At 42.3% G+C, this 17,526-nt stretch overlaps 1 long non-coding RNA gene and 1 pseudogene across 2 annotated transcripts; both read right to left on the bottom strand.

Annotated features, from left to right (window-relative positions):
* Window positions 1-882: 882 nt before the first annotated feature.
* Window positions 883-2,122, bottom strand: LOC139463703 (sonic hedgehog protein-like; annotated as a pseudogene).
* Window positions 2,123-6,106: 3,984 nt separating this feature from the next.
* On the bottom strand, window positions 6,107-13,077 carry LOC139463574 (uncharacterized). 2 transcript variants are annotated; one of them, XR_011653051.1, is made up of 4 exons: window positions 13,031-13,077; window positions 8,463-8,523; window positions 8,003-8,084; window positions 6,107-6,991 (listed from the first exon to the last, which is right to left on the bottom strand). It is a non-coding gene; the product is annotated as an uncharacterized lncRNA (long non-coding RNA). The 2 variants fall into 2 exon arrangements; XR_011653052.1 differs by lacking the exon at window positions 8,463-8,523.
* Window positions 13,078-17,526: the final 4,449 nt, after the last annotated feature.

Below are 17,526 nucleotides of genomic sequence, written 5' to 3'. Positions count from 1 at the left end.
TACGGTATGGCACCAAGCGTCGCTGTCGATGGATCTGTTGCAAAACAGGGACGATAACTAGTCTTCTGGGTTCCTGAAGATGGTTCCTGACAGTCTGGTCCGATATCCTCCTCACACCAGGGATGCGTCCTGCAGTCTCCGAACAGTCGAATGAAGCGATCCTGTGCAGGGGTGGTAACTCTTGGTCAGTCGAGTCTGCAGTGGAATTGAATTGTGTGTATCGGCGCCAAAGGCGGCAAATGGTACTGTGGTGAACGTTGAAGTGGCGTCCAACAGACTGTGATTCCCCTTTTTGGATACGTCATATGGCGATATTCCGATCGGCAGCGCTGAGTCTCGGCATTTTCGAACTTCAAAAATGTTTACAATTGAATGACAAATTATTGGCTTATGCTTGGCTTTTTATAGCACGTGCATTTTGCTTTACTGTTTTCCTCCACGAACAAGTGTGAAAACGATGCCGTTTAAGACCTTGCAAATCGACCATGGCTGCGTTTTGACGCACCGTTTGTCGAATAGCAGGCCACAAACACTTCCCAATAACATATATCCAATTTTTATACCGGATTTGTTGTGTAGTCAGTTTCAGTGAACTACATAATACCTGTGCGTTTCTTTCTCGATTCCGTTTGGTTGCAAAAATGAAGCGAATTTAGATTTAGAAGAAACACAATGCTAAATGGTTTGGAAAAGCTTGTGTATCGATAAATGTTGGAGATAATAAGGAATACAGCCTGGATCAGGAAAACCAGTGACATGAGCATCGATCCACCACATGAAACGATGACAAGTGATCAGCCAAGAGACAGACAGATGAAACTTATATGCTAATAAGAATGAAGACGTGTAATTATATTTGTTTAATGACAACACCGTCAGTTATTAAATGTAGTCGATTAGTGGTACACAGTTGTAGTACATGTGTGACAACCCGTCACAGACTTCGTGTTCAACTAATGCACAGCAAATTGTCTGGAAGGCCCTGACCAGTGGAGACCAGGAGCTGGAACTTGAGGTGTCTTTACAAACACAGCTTTGTGTATGTTCTACGTCAACCGTCATGGAAGAAAGCCCGTGAGCCACACCCTGATCCTCCATAAAAACATACGAAGAAGCAACATGACCGTCAACCACCATGTTTCCTCATAGTGTAGAAGGTGCATATGCTCATTTCGTCACTTCCTTGGTCGAACTAAATGTCCGGTTTGACATTTCAGGGCGGTACAGGTAATCTCCAAACTTTACCTTCTTAGCCATTCTCGTTTCAGGCTGTGAGTTCCAGAGTGAGGATACATATACGATATGTTCCATGCTTAATGTTAATCTCTGTCCAATTTCCGTTTCGATTATGACATAATTGACATACGCCTCATCCAATTTGTGTATCATTAGATGCACATCACTGAAGGCCATTTCCTGATTTTCATCCATCACCATTACACTGTCTCCGATCAGCAGATCTTTCATAGTGTTTCTGTCACCATTCTCGAGCTGAACTGTTGCGGACGGCGGGACACAAGCAAGGGTCTTGTGATACTGGTGCCATACTAGGTAAACATACAATGCATGACGAAGTCGGATTCGAACCACATGCCAGTTGATCAGATAGGTGACTTTGCATTACGAGAAGTAACGTCTTAGATCTCTGTTGTCATAAACAAACATGAATGACCTTACAAACACGAGTTTGCTGCAACACATGGTTTAAGATACCCTATTTGAAGTTTAAAATGCAATTTTGAAGTTGCCTCGCGATTTCCTTAACAATAATTATGGCGTCATAATCCATACTAAAGCAAAGATTCTATCATATTCAATCAAACATTTCGTTTTAGTCATTGTGAAATTGCTCAAAGGAGTTTTCCAATCTCTAACGTTTGCTAATCCTAAAGGAATAATTTCCATCTGTCCATGTAGATCAATACTCTCTAACGATCAAGATAAGGCAATTATATAACAAAATGGCATCACCCAGAATACACTTTCATGCGAAACCTGTTAGATAATAAAATCTCATATAGGATTTCCCAAGTCTCAATGTCAGTAAATCGGGTGCTGCAATATTGATCACTGGCTGCAATATATCACTACTGTAAATTACCTCACGCTGATAAATGAACATACTGCATAACGTTTCGAGGTCTTCGTCGCCCGTGTTGGAATCTGATCAAGGTCCTCGCCACTATTCGGGGCTGAAGACTGGAAGTCCATTTCTGGAGTAACTGAATGGGCCGATGTGCATTAGGGAGCACACGTCGTAAGGTAACAGTGTTTTATCTAGGTGGCACTTGGAATGTATTAGCTCTTGCTCATAAGAGGTGATATTTCAATTTTATGCACTTGGAAGATGGTGTCCGTTGTAGGATGAATTTTCCGGGTTGATGCCACTGTTGATCACCGGCAAAATGTCTTTTGCTTCCATCAGATGATCTTTGTGGAAATTTACCATCGCACCTGAAATGTACAAATACAGTGCAGGAATTTGCAATAGTTGCCTGGTAATATAGCATCTAAATCACATCTTCAATGTGTATATTCTATTCTAATTCCTAGCACCATAATGCACCCTGCTCAACAAGACTAGTGTAAATCGAATGCTCCCATCTCTTATCCTTCTCCTGCTTGATAAAAACACCGCATCTGTGGTGAAGAGAAGTGCGTCTGCAAGGAGAGTGGAAGGTCAGTGGTTCGATCCCCTGGCCGCGTCATACCAAAATGGCATCTCACTGGTCAAGGACTACAAAAATCCGGCACAAGACCGAACAAGCAGCTGCGCACACGTGCATGCAGTTGTGAGCCACATTTCGCCTCACTTCTGCTTGGAAACATATACGTTTGTTCAATCTTTGGTGATGATTCCGTAACTGTTTTCGTTTATTTACAGAACGCCTTGACATGGCTGGAATATTTCTGATAATAGCATTCACCAACACAATATCTTCACCTACTTTTCATTCTATAGGAATTGACAACAAATCTTGCCTTTCTAATATGCTGTGCATGTTTCTTTACCGATTGTTGGATATAATGATAAGGCAAATAATGTATACCGTAAGCAGTTACTTATGCAAGGTATTAACATGTGCAGGTGAAATGTACCTTCTTCGATATTTTCTGGGTGGATAGTGATATACTCGTCCCTGTCAGCTCTGTTGTGCTCATGCCACATGCCAAGAGTATGGAGATCCAGATGAGTGATGATCAGTTTGTCCTCTCAGCCCTGTCCGACAGTGAGTGTCTGTCGACTACCCTGACGACCTACGTACGACCAGCACCTGTCAGAACATCAATAAAAGAGAGTGAGAGAGTTCGTTGAATTTAAAGCTAATATGCATATACAAGCAACTGAACGTTTTCTACGGGAATAGCGTGAACAGACCAATGCGTAAAATCGGGTGATTGTTGGATTCGAACCCACGAACAGCAGTTAATGTCCGCTAAGGGATACAATTACCCCATAGGAGTGGTAATAATCAGGGACAACGTTAAATACATGAATCAGAAATAATTGCAAAATGTGTATGTGTTGTCTTATTTTCCGGCAGGCTGACGTGGAATTATAATTGAATGTTATTGGAAAGGAGATTAACTTTGTATTTATCAGGACTAGTTTTCATTTTTTGTGCTTTTATCGAAGGATAACAGTCATATATTAACGCGACGCGATTTTAGACAGTTTGTGACAGTTATTCTTTAATACATAAACACAATAAAATTTGAAACGATGCTTTAAAATATTATCCTACTAAAAATACATTGTCCTAAAAGCTGACCTGCTCCAATGTTTGTCACTGTGATAAACATCCGTCAGGTTTAAAGTTTCGAACAAAAATGGCGAATTCTTTATCACGTCGGTATTTCTTGTTTGACAATCATAGGGATTTATTGGCATGTGTGCATAAGTTACTGGGAGTTGACCGCGCTCTTACACCGGGGCCATCACATACATGATACTGATTGGTTTCAGCGTACTTAGTTCAATTACATGTTAACTGTTAATACACGAGGTCAAAGTATATATTTAAGTTAATCTGTTAAGACTATCTACATGATACATCATCATTCTATTTATTCTACGCTGTTACAATCTTATCCGAATATGTTCAAGGTAGTAATCAACTAATGGATTGGGTGAAGTACATACACCCTGTACCTACAAGCAAAGTGACTACTGATAACACTGGCTACATGAATTGTGTATACAGGCCCCGGAAAGATTCCCCGCAGCAAATGAAGATTTAAAACCCTTTACGATTAACGACCTTTGAATATGCAGACCTGCATCAATCCCTGGTTAACTTTACTGGATGAACATCTTGCAGTAGCTGAAGTAGTGGAGTCCAAACAAACAGTACTTGTATGAGATGAAAGGAAACAGTCCAAACGTGACATTTAATATCAAATTATTAAAATTGGAATATTCAATAGAAACATGTACTGCTTATACATCTTGTCAGTGGGGTACATTTGAGAAAAGGTGGGAAACTGTTATATCTATGTTCCAGGATTAAATGAATGCTACCATAGTCAGTTAATATAAACTAATGTATGTGTAAATAAACAATGTAAGTTGTTTTGATTTTTTATTGCCATCAGTTTTCATAAACTGTTACAATGTTATTACTTTGTACTTATTCATATCTGAATATGCAATGCTTACTATGTGCTGTTCTACTGTGTGTCTGCTTTTCAAAAGTGTGTGCGTGCTTGAACATGTGTTTGAGTAAAAAACGGAAATAGTCACAACAATAACAGCTTATCTCGTTTTACGATAGACAGCTGCTTAACCCTGATAAGGATAAACGAAGGCATTAATCTTTCAAAACATACATGTAGGACACCATACTCCTATGATTTAACAATACAAAGTCAAACAGCCTTAAGACATCTATCAGACACGGCTATAACGTATTGACTCAGTCGTTACCTCACAAATCGTAGAAGCAAGCAACAGCGCGTGTTCGTGCACTTCGATCAGAAGTCCTATACTGCAGTGAATCACGAATTTGTGATCACACCACCGTGACTAATATTCAAGTACAGCCTCAAGGAGAATCCATGCGGGTCAGACGTCTGTACATATTTTGGGCCTCATGAGGGTCACATTGTCCAGTATTTACATACCTGCTATCACAGGCGCAAACAGAACTGGTACTGGGAGTCTCCAACAGAGAATGGGAATGTCCGGCAGGGAGTCCGTCAGATTTGTGTCCACACCAAGCATTGGCGGTTGGTTGCTTTTTCCAAGAACATTCCAGTTAGCCAATTCTGTCTTGACGTCATAGCATCCCGCTGTCCTTTATTCAGTTTCAGGCCTCCTTCGGAAATCTGGTGCAATACGCCTTGTAAACAGACAAGGAACCGAGTTACCAAAGCGATGGATGACATATATAAAATATTGTCAGTGAACATGCACAAGTAGGTTATTACTTATACAACACCACATACATTGATTCATTGAACCAAGCAGCACGAAGAAAATTATGGTTGGTAAAAGACATCTTCCAAATTGATTATATATATGTTTTATTTGTTTGTTTGTTGTTCAACGCTGCACTCAGCAATATTCCAGCTATATGACGGCGGTCTGTAAATAATCGAGTTTGGACCAGACAATCCAGTGATTGACATCATGAGCATCGATCTACGGAATTGGGATACGATGACATCCGTCAACCAAGTCAGTGAGCATGACCACCCGATACCGTTAGTCGCCTCTTACGACAAGCATAGTCGCCTTTTATGGCAAGCATGGGTTGCTGAAGACCTATTCTACCCCGGATCTCCACAGGTCGATTATATATATGTACGAAGCTGATGACAGACATGGTGTCATTTTAGAATCACATTGCTCAGTCAGTGTATGTCTGCAAAAGAAGAATAGCGCCCATACTTTCTTTCAGCATAAGAAATCATTGCTAAAAGCAGGAGCCATTGTACGATTCCGACTACATCAAAAGCATGCGCCTATCCATCATTATCGAACAGTGATGATACCAAGTGTAATCGAAGAAGTGAGCGTATCCTGCTCCACCGCTTATGATATAGTCGGAATCGTACAACATTTCTCATGAGGTTTTCCGCTTTCATTTACACGTTACTCCATTCATATTCACTGTATTGTATGTGCCCCTTGAATGACATATGATGATAGCGTAACTCGATTTCGGTTAAATCGGTCATACACACATCCCCTTGGGTGGAGACTGACTGGGTGGATCTTGGACGGCTTCTTCTGGTGGTACGTGTGTGTGAACAGGTCAGCTACATTGTAGCTAGTGCTACGTCCAGTAAGACTGGCTTCTTTACGATTGTTAACAAATGTGTAGGGCAGCGCTGACCTTCCCTCTTATCCTACGTTTGTCTATGGAGCTGGTCAGCTCTTTCCTATGACACCAAGTCCCATCACTCTGTTTTCACTATTGTTGTTTTGGCTTCTCTCATTAATCCTTTTGGCTTCCTCGTTTTCGTGTTATCTTGGAACATTGACACCACCGTGGTTAAGCATGCCGGCCTGTATATAATCATATCATCTCAGTGAGTACTACTTGGGTTATCTACCCATGAATGGCGAAGGCACACATTCGGTAATCACCAGTTGAAGGGACAAGACATAGCCCCGAAACATCGTCGTCTCAAGTCCCATGGTGTTTAAAAAAAGAAAGTAAAACCACGTGTAGTGTAGCTGCTTATTAAACTATGCAAAATGATTCCAATGAGTTAAATAAATAGAACGATGGATTCATTTTATTGTCTTGAAATAATCAATATGATTATTACTTGTAATGTAAGTTTGTCGGGCATGCTTTGAAGAAAGTGAAACCTGGATGTTGTAGTTATCATTAAAAGAAAACGTGTTACAAATAGACGAACTTTGACAACTGGAATCTCCTGTATTCCCCGAGAAGCCAAAATGGCATATGCACTGATCTCCGCTTTGATATGGAACACATCGTTATCACTGCTGCACACTGTGCCACCAGAACTTGCCCTGGAAAACGTATGTATGTGCCATTTATAGAAATATATTATAATACTCTTTTGATAATATATTTCCTTTTACCATATACAAAACATTTAAAATATCTAGAGAATTATACTAAATGTTCACCTTTTTAAAATGGACACTTTGAGACACGGTAGTAATTTATTCGAATTTTATTATTGAAAAAGGAGACATATGATACGATACCGTTGATCATACAAATATGTAGGACCTACGTTCAACTTGTTATAACTATAATCAGTCACATTATTAATAATACAAGTATGGGACCGATTATTTGATATACGATGGGTTAGATATCTGGAGTTAACAAATAGTTTGACTTGAACATGGACTTTGGGGCTTTCCTGCTTTCAGTTTGCATGTCTATGCTTTACACCATTTCACAGACATGGAGTATATTATAGACTCGAACATCTTAAGTTGTTCAATGATCATTAGAGACAATTTCATCGTTCGGCTAGACAAGGCATTGGGTATCAGGCCAGTATTCCGATGTGCACTTGTACCAGAATCAAGGAATTCTGGTTCCAACGATACAAAGGTTGGTCACAGCTCCAAGTTCAAAATGGTAAGTTTTTAATGGCACACACTCATTCCTTGAACTAGGATTTATCGGAGATGTGTTGTTTATTTCAGCAAGACTTCCTGTACATCAAATATACAGCACTGTAACGCCATACGTCAGGAGGTTATGATTCAAGCAGGGCCAATTTTATCTTAAAGAAGGTATATGCCAAGTTTAATTTAGAATACATTAGTTGTTTTTGAAATGTGTAACCACGAGCGTACAAGTGAGATTCTTGTGACTTTGCCACTTACATAGGATGTGCCGAAAGAATTCCGAATGGTCATTTGGAAGAAGTCCATGGAAGAATAATATCTAAGATCAATGATATTTGAGTCATAGTCCTGACAAACATCCCCGTTTGACGTCGCTGCCATGTACACTGTATAACTTGTTACATGTCAACGCAGAGAACCACAAGGTTATACCTGTGTCGTCCCCTTGAAATATGGCTCCTGTTCCCCTGCTCAGACAGAGAGGAATCAGGAAATGGATCCGTAGAGCCAGAGTCTGAAATACCATGATGCACGTACGTAAATAGAAGCGACAAAACCATTTTCATAATCATTCGAAATCTCTGTTAAAAGCATTGATGCATACTTGCCCCTAAAAGAAAAGCAAATGCATTTGTTCGTAATATTTGGTGGTTTCATTTAGGAGCTAAACCTATTGTGTTTTGAGTGAGTGTGAGTGAGTATGGTTTTACGCCGCTTTTAGCAATATTCCAGCAATATCGGGGGACGCCAGAAATGGGCTTTACACATTGTACCTATGTCGGGAATCGAACCCGGGTCTTTGGCGTGACGAGTGAACGCTTTAACCACTAGGCTACCCGACCGCCCCTATTGTGTTTGGAAGTTTCATGTAGCCCCACTGTTGAGTAGATACCTGGTATTGGAACCGAGCGCTACAGGTCACAGGTACACAGGTCCGCTGTCTTAGAACATTCCTGAAAGAGGCCACTTGTAGTTAATCAATGTATCAATTATGACTAAAGTTCAACATTAAAATACACCTGCGTAGTTCAAATTTAGGTTTCAAAACAGAGTTTTTCAAAATGAAGATGACAAATAACCATCCCAACTGAGTCCAATGATGTATGTTTTAATTTCATTGCACTGTTTGGATGACTTGGAGATATAGTTTAAACAAATGCTAAACGAATTTATTTCTCGAACATATTTATTGTTTAATTAACATTCTACTTAGTATTTTAATGTGTAAGTGTTATTAGTAGGTTAGCAATTACCCACAGTAAATAATTCAAATTTAAAAGAAATGCCTCGACAGCCCAAACTGGGATGTGGCAGAACTTGACCTACATCGCGGTCACTCGTCCAAATGGCTGCCAATGTTGTTGTTGACAGTCTCCGTGCCTCTGACAACTTACTCGAAACACGATGATCATCCTGATCTGTGATGTGGTTGAACATTAACCTGTAGATTTACTGCAGCTGGGAATGACCCTGCTGGTACAACGTCGTTGCCAATGGAACTGGAATATGATGGAACAGCCGTGTGTCAGGCTGCAGACGATCCGGCATTGAAACAAGGGACTCTTCTCTTCCTTTGACTCCTCACCTGTCAGTTTAAGGATTTCACTGCATTGTATGCCAGCATGTCAAAGGAATGTGACAGCCTTGCCCCGACAGAGTGGTTCGTGTATGTATCGATGCCAGCATGTCGCAGGAATGTGACCGCCTTGCCCCGACAGAGTGGTTCGTGTATGTATCGATGCCAGCATGTCGCAGGAATGTGACCGCCTTGCCCCGACAGAGTGGTTCGTGTATGTATCGATGCCAGCATGTCAAAGGAATGTGACAGCCTTGCCCCGACAGAGTGGTTCGTGTATGTATCGATGCCAGCATGTCGCAGGAATGTGACCGCCTTGCCCCGACAGAGTGGTTCGTGTATGTATCGATGCCAGCATGTCGCAGGAATGTGACCGCCTTGTCCCGACAGAGTGGTTCGTGTATGTATCGATGCCAGCATGTCAAAGGAATGTGACAGCCTTGCCCCGACAGAGTGGTTCGTGTATGTATCGATGCCAGCATGTCAAAGGAATGTGACAGCCTTGCCCCGACAGAGTGGTTCGTGTATGTATCGATGCCAGCATGTCGCAGGAATGTGACCGCCTTGCCCCGACAGAGTGGTTCGTGTATGTATCGATGCCAGCAGGTCGCAGGAATGTGACCGCCTTGCCCCGACAGAGTGGTTCGTGTATGTATCGATGCCAGCATGTCAAAGGAATGTGACAGCCTTGCCCCGACAGAGTGGTTCGTGTATGTATCGATGCCAGCATGTCAAAGGAATGTGACAGCCTTGCCCCGACAGAGTGGTTCGTGTATGTATCGATGCCAGCATGTCAAAGGAATGTGACAGCCTTGCCCCGACAGAGTGGTTCGTGTATGTATCGATGCCAGCATGTCAAAGGAATGTGACAGCCTTGCCCCGACAGAGTGGTTCGTGTATGTATCGATGCCAGCATGTCAAAGGAATGTGACAGCCTTGCCCCGACAGAGTGGTTCGTGTATGTATCGATGCCAGCAGGTCGCAGGAATGTGACCGCCTTGCCCCGACAGAGTGGTTCGTGTATGTATCGATGCCAGCACGTCAAAGGAATGTGACCGCCTTGCCCCGACAGAGTGGTTCGTGTATGTATCGATGCCAGCATGTCAAAGGAATGTGACAGCCTTGCCCCGACAGAGTGGTTCGTGTATGTATCGATGCCAGCATGTCAAAGGAATGTGACAGCCTTGCCCCGACAGAGTGGTTCGTGTATGTATCGATGCCAGCAGGTCGCAGGAATGTGACAGCCTTGCCCCGACAGAGTGGTTCGTGTATGTATCGATGCCAGCATGTCAAAGGAATGTGACCGCCTTGCCCCGACAGAGTGGTTCGTGTATGTATCAATGCCAGCATGTCAAAGGAATGTGACAGCCTTGCCCCGACAGAGTGGTTCGTGTATGTATCGATGCCAGCATGTCAAAGGAATGTGACCGCCTTGCCCCGACAGAGTGGTTCGTGTATGTATCGATGCCAGCATGTCAAAAAAATGTGACCGCCTTGCCCCGACAGAGTGGTTCGTGTATGTATCGATGCCAGCATGTCAAAGGAATGTGACAGCCTTGCCCCGACAGAGTGGTTCGTGTATGTATCGATGCCAGCATGTCAAAGGAATGTGACAGCCTTGCCCCGACAGAGTGGTTCGTGTATGTATCGATGCCAGCATGTCAAAGGAATGTGACAGCCTTGCCCCGACAGAGTGGTTCGTGTATGTATCGATGCCAGCATGTCAAAGGAATGTGACAGCCTTGCCCCGACAGAGTGGTTCGTGTATGTATCGATGCCAGCATGTCAAAGGAATGTGACCGCCTTGCCCCGACAGAGTGGTTCGTGTATGTATCGATGCCAGCACGTCAAAGGAATGTGACCGCCTTGCCCCGACAGAGTGGTTCGTGTATGTATCGATGCCAGCATGTCAAAGGAATGTGACAGCCTTGCCCCGACAGAGTGGTTCGTGTATGTATCGATGCCAGCATGTCAAAGGAATGTGACAGCCTTGCCCCGACAGAGTGGTTCGTGTATGTATCGATGCCAGCAGGTCGCAGGAATGTGACAGCCTTGCCCCGACAGAGTGGTTCGTGTATGTATCGATGCCAGCATGTCGCCGGAATGTGACCGCCTTGCCCCGACAGAGTGGTTCGTGTATGTATCGATGCCAGCATGTCAAAGGAATGTGACAGCCTTGCCCCGACAGAGTGGTTCGTGTATGTATCGATGCCAGCATGTCAAAGGAATGTGACCGCCTTGCCCCGACAGAGTGGTTCGTGTATGTATCGATGCCAGCATGTCAAAAAAATGTGACCGCCTTGCCCCGACAGAGTGGTTCGTGTATGTATCGATGCCAGCATGTCAAAGGAATGTGACAGCCTTGCCCCGACAGAGTGGTTCGTGTATGTATCGATGCCAGCATGTCAAAGGAATGTGACAGCCTTGCCCCGACAGAGTGGTTCGTGTATGTATCGATGCCAGCATGTCAAAGGAATGTGACAGCCTTGCCCCGACAGAGTGGTTCGTGTATGTATCGATGCCAGCATGTCAAAGGAATGTGACAGCCTTGCCCCGACAGAGTGGTTCGTGTATGTATCGATGCCAGCATGTCAAAGGAATGTGACAGCCTTGCCCCGACAGAGTGGTTCGTGTATGTATCGATGCCAGCAGGTCGCAGGAATGTGACCGCCTTGCCCCGACAGAGTGGTTCGTGTATGTATCGATGCCAGCACGTCAAAGGAATGCGACAGCCTTGCCCCGACAGAGTGGTTCGTGTATGTATCGATGCCAGCATGTCAAAAGAATGTGACCGCCTTGCCCCGACAGAGTGGTTCGTGTTTGTATCGAAGCCAGCATGTCAAAGGAATGTGACAGCCTTGCCCCGACAGAGTGGTTCGTGTATGTATCGATGCCAGCATGTCAAAGGAATGTGACAGCCTTGCCCCGACAGAGTGGTTCGTGTATGCATCGATGCCAGCATGTCAAAAGAATGTGACCGCCTTGCCCCGACAGAGTGGTTCGTGTTTGTATCGAAGCCAGCATGTCAAAGGAATGTGACAGCCTTGCCCCGACAGAATGGTTCGTGTATGTTTAGCTTAATTGTGCGTGTTCTGAAATGAGTTTCATCAAGTATGATAAGCCGTTGTGTTCAAGTGACTGCAGTTATGTCGGGACATTTGTTTCCGTGGTCTTTCAAAAGGAGCAGTGTTTTCTGATGGAGTTTCAAATTCCCTCCCACCAATGTCTAACGTCAGATGGTGACGGAGATGGCAATAAATATTGATTCCAAAAGGTTTGTAAACGACATGGTGCCATGAATAAAGTTTTTAAAAACACTTTTTATTAAGTTATATTTTACTTTCATTATGATTTGTTTCAGTGAGGAAATTACCTATTCGCCAACGAACCCCAAGAGTTTCATGAAGGTTATCATTCGTATGCAAAAGATATGCCTTCGTTAAATCTTGTAATCTCATCATCGAAGCAATCGATCGAAAAACATCCCATATCAAGTGTACCGTACTTCCTCTATTAGACACTCGGGCGTCTAATAGATTCATTTCGCAAGAGCCGTTGACCCGGCGCGTATTAAAGACCTGGCTTGTGCTAGAGACCCACCGTCTATCAGAGAAAATGTCGATACAGTATACAGTTTTTTATGGTTGATCGATCGGCAGCTATTTTGTTACGGATCGATATGTAACCTATCGATGTATTCATACGCACGGTTTGGGTGTGAAAAGGCTTAATATGTTTAAAAAGAGGTTTCTGTTGCAAAACGAACAAAATCTTTTTAAACAATCAGAATCAAGCATTCTTCAATGTCATGGTAGAATATCGAGTAAAGTTATAACAATTCTAAATACAGCCCAAAAATATGAAATACGAAAATGATAACATACCGATCAGTTTGTATACCTTTAACTGAATCCTGTAATGACTCGTGTTTGTGTCAGAGTTTTCTCGAGGCTACGTATGTTTCTCATGAGCATTTAACCTGTAATTTTCCCACATAAACATCGTAATCTGACAAAGAAGCCTTGCCTATCCCTGATGTGAGAAAGTAAATAAATGATAAGGACAAAGGTCAGTACTGATAACTATTCCAGAATACGTTCAGCTATTTCAAGTGAGATTCGTATTATAAGATACATCACAATATCTGCAAGGTATCTCATATTTTGGACCTTCACAATAATTATTCACGTTTATCATGTCAGAAATTACGTTACTCTACGTCTCTTTGTCCCACAGTGTTTACCCCTTCACACCCACATGGCGATCGGCATCTGGAAACCAACAACCTGATTTATGATTACCTTTGTTGTAACAGCTTATAACATAGATTTATTTTATTGAAATTATAGCATATGATTTAGATGGAGATTACTTCTTGTCGACATTCCCAACTGTTGGTAGGTTGCAATGAACTAAGCTTCAGTCACTGGAATACCCATGTGACATCGCTTACCACAAGCATCTTTGGCTCACTTTCAAGGCTATATTAGCCACAGAACTATTGGCTACGATATAGATATGATATAGGCGAGGAGATATCTACATGTGTGTTTATTACTTTGAAACAAATATGGATATCCACACAGCCATGGTTCCAATAAGTCGAATTAAATTGCATATTATGATGTCATTTCATAAGTATATCAACTTGGGAGATCACAAAACATTTCATTTCGTCACATTCAGCTGCCCTGAACCTTTACGTTCATCAAGAGTGTGTATAGTGGTAAATACGTCATTATATCTTGCAATACCCACAATCAATGTAAGGTGTTGAGATGTGCAGGTCAAATAAGAGTGAGTGAGTATGGTTTTACGCCGCTTTAAGCAATATTCCAGCAGGGGCGGGGCACACCAGAAATGGGCTTCACACATTGTACTCATGTGGAGAATCGAACCCGGGTCTTCGGCGTGATGAGCGAACACTTTAACCACTAGGCTACCCCACCGCCCCCTGGGTCAAAAAAGAAGAAATCGAATTATTTAGTATTACCTGTTGCATTCGGTCAATGTTAGGTATATGTGGAAAAGAGTCATACTTCAGAGGTCACCCAGAACAATATCGGAATCTGGGAGAGTTATTCCACATGATATACTGGCCCTCACAGGCATTTGATTGTGGTATTATATGACGAAGTCCGTTCTAGTTAGATTTTCACTTTCATCTGCTGGTTCCAAGGTCGCAACGCTTAAAAATGACACAAGAACCTTTACATAACCTGTACATAAACAAGTATTTCTGAACTGAAGTCATCTGTAGTAATTCCACAGACAGTTAAAATAGTACAGTTAATCAAATATTCAATTCCTTAGAGACACCAATTCCGTCACGAGCAGAGTAACAGAGAACATAAAGCAAGAATATCGTGTGGCACCAGGTGTTCTTGAAACGCGGAAGCATGACCTGACCAACCGCAAACACTCGTTATGAGTGAAATCGACCAGGAAGTATTTTGAGAATGACACCACTGACTGTGGTTGTGAATTATGGAGTTAAAAGATATGCTACAAGTTCTCAACATCTGCTTTCCTGTATGGAGAGTGTTTCCATGGTCATAAGGGGGTGAGTTTGAGTTTATACCGCTTCTAGCAAGACTCCAACACATCATGGAGGGGGACATCAGAACAATAATAAGAAGAAATCTCTGCTAACATGCAAAGGAAATTTAATTGTTCACCTGGAAAAACACGGGGACATACAACTCAACATAGGAAATTGCATCAGACATAGTTTTGTTTCTGGTCTGATTCTTTGAATATGTGTATTTCTTCTCCACATATAACAACTTTACCATAAAACGTTTTAAAAGCTCAACTAAGGCCTTAACTGATGTAACCCTGATCAAACATTTGAAGCACGAAGGCCTCTCTTTGAATTTGCGTAAAAAGACCATACTCGATTGTACCTCAAATCGAAATCTAGACATCAAAGGCTGGAGCTGCTTGAATGTTGCCCGAAATAAAGTAATGTTGCTTTTGGAAAGTTGAAGTCGCCCCTCTTGTCGAACATAGCATAAACCTCAATATGAACCAGATGAGGTTGTATATTTGGTATCTTTTATTTCTGGCTCAGGTGGGTAAATCAGTGGAGGGGAATTGGCTATGTGACCATTACTGAACGATATCAGATCGTTGAAGAAAAAGTTCAACTTCTTGGCCAAAATCCCGTTAGAAATTCCATCATAGGCTTAAAAAGACAGGCCAGCAATGAGGAGAGCACGTTTGTTGTCCATGGGGATGTCTACTTCTTGCCTAAATATCCTAACATCAAATTTCACATGACTATAGGTATTATCTATGAGGAAGCCACATGTTGTTTTCTCAATAAACTTCGATGTCATTTGATTTCATGGATGACAAATTGTCCTGAAATGGTGGTACCTTGTGTTCAAGACACGTCATTTAGATATGGTTTGGGGTGTGTATGGATATCGCAAAATATTTGTGATTTTGGTGGATTTTATGAATATATGAATATAAACAAAGAATTTTAGATATACACATCCGCATATACTTAACGTCAACTGTAGTAACTGGTTTGGAATTGTTGTGACACATTTGCGTTTAAATTCTCATGTGTTCATGACAGAAAAGGGGCGGTGGGGTAGCCTAGTGGTTAAAGTGTTCGCTCGTCACGCCGAAGACCCGGGTTCGATTCCCGACATGGGTACAATGTGTGAAGCCCATTTCTGGTGCTGGAATATGTGTAAAAGCGGCGTAAAACCATGCTCACTCACTCATGGCAGAAAAAGGGTAGATCGCGTGAACCCAAACAACAGTGACTGATGCAACAACGAGTTTGTGCCTTCTGTGCGTCTGATAAAGAAGGCGAACATCGAGTTGTTAGCCCGTGTCGTCAATGTCCACATTGTTATATCATACAAAAATAGGTGTGGTTATTTTTATCAATCCACTTAACCGTCAGCAGTTGTCTGATCTACCTACAATGTATTACCAAATTTATTTATCACATGCACATTATGAAAGAACGTAAAATAAGTGAATCTGAGTGATTATATCGTTTGTATTGAGTATGCTCTTGGGCCACCTGCGTGAGATGTATGCTTGGGGGTAGGGACTCGGGGGGCATGTGTTGTCTTCACTGTTATTGTCACGCGCAATGTGTATCGTCTGTACATCGACAGATTTTGCCGAATGACTTGAGACATACATTTGACTTGACCTGTCTAATGCCTTTCGTTTGCACTGTTCACGCCCATCTCTCATCTCATTGGAAATACATTCGAAGAGAAGATTCTGTTTAGATGAACCGAATTTTTAACTATAAACACTAAAATACTAAATAGCTAGAGCTAACGTATGCATGGATAATATGTCACGGTTAATGCATGAGTAAGTGAATGTTGTCTAACGCCATATTCAGTGATAGTAAAGCTCAGTTATGGAGACCAGGGAAGAATCGAGTTTGGATCAGGCAAACCAGTGACATGAGTATCGATCCACAACATGAAATGATGACAAGTGATCAGACAAGAGACAAACCCCGAAAACCCGGTCAATATTAGTTGTTTCTGGTGAGGGGCACAGTTGACTAGAGACCAATTCTGGTTATTCCATCCTTGAATATCCACGGGGATAATATCAAATGTTTTATGAAACCTATTATACATCTATACAACAGGATACGCGAATAGGGTATTCACTGTCAGTGTATAAATTCCACCGATTTGTTATACACAATTCTGTTCCATGTGTGACAACCCGCGACTAATGCACTGTACATTGTCAGTGAAGTGACTTTCCAAACACAGACTTATGTATGTTATACCCGACATGGCACAAAACAGACCTGGAGCCACACCCTGATCTACCATGAAAACATATGAAGATGCAAGAAGACCGTCCACCATCATGTTACCTGAAAGTGTTGGAAGTGCATATGCTCCTGTCATCACTTCCTGCCTCACAGGCACCACCTTGGTCGGACTTTATGTCCTGCTTGGCATCTCGGTACGTTACAGGTAAACTCTCAACTTTACCTTCTGAGCCATACATATACGATATGCTCCCTACTTAGTGTCAATGTCTATCCTGGCAACAGTCTCCGATCAGTAGATTTTCCACAGACTTTCTATCTCCCTTCCCCAGCGGTACTGTTGCGGACGGCGTGAAACAAACAAGAAACAAGAACTTGGTGTAACTGGTGTGAAACAAGGTACAAATTCAAAGTAACAGTGTGTGAATTTGGTTTAAGACCTCTGTTTTTCCTTTTTAAGTGGGTGAGTGAGTTAGATATAACGCCGTTGTGAACAGTGAATAGTCCCCCCATACTCGCCAGATCTGGTACCATGTGATTTCCACCTGTTTCCCAAACTGAAAGAACCCCTTTGTGGAAAGCGCTATGATGACAACGATGAAT

Source organism: Haliotis cracherodii, unplaced genomic scaffold, assembly GCF_022045235.1.
Source record: "Haliotis cracherodii isolate W230 unplaced genomic scaffold, xgHalCrac1.p SCAF_16, whole genome shotgun sequence".
Classification (NCBI taxonomy): Eukaryota; Metazoa; Mollusca; class Gastropoda; order Lepetellida; family Haliotidae; genus Haliotis; species Haliotis cracherodii.
This window is presented reverse-complemented; position numbering and strand designations above follow the sequence as displayed.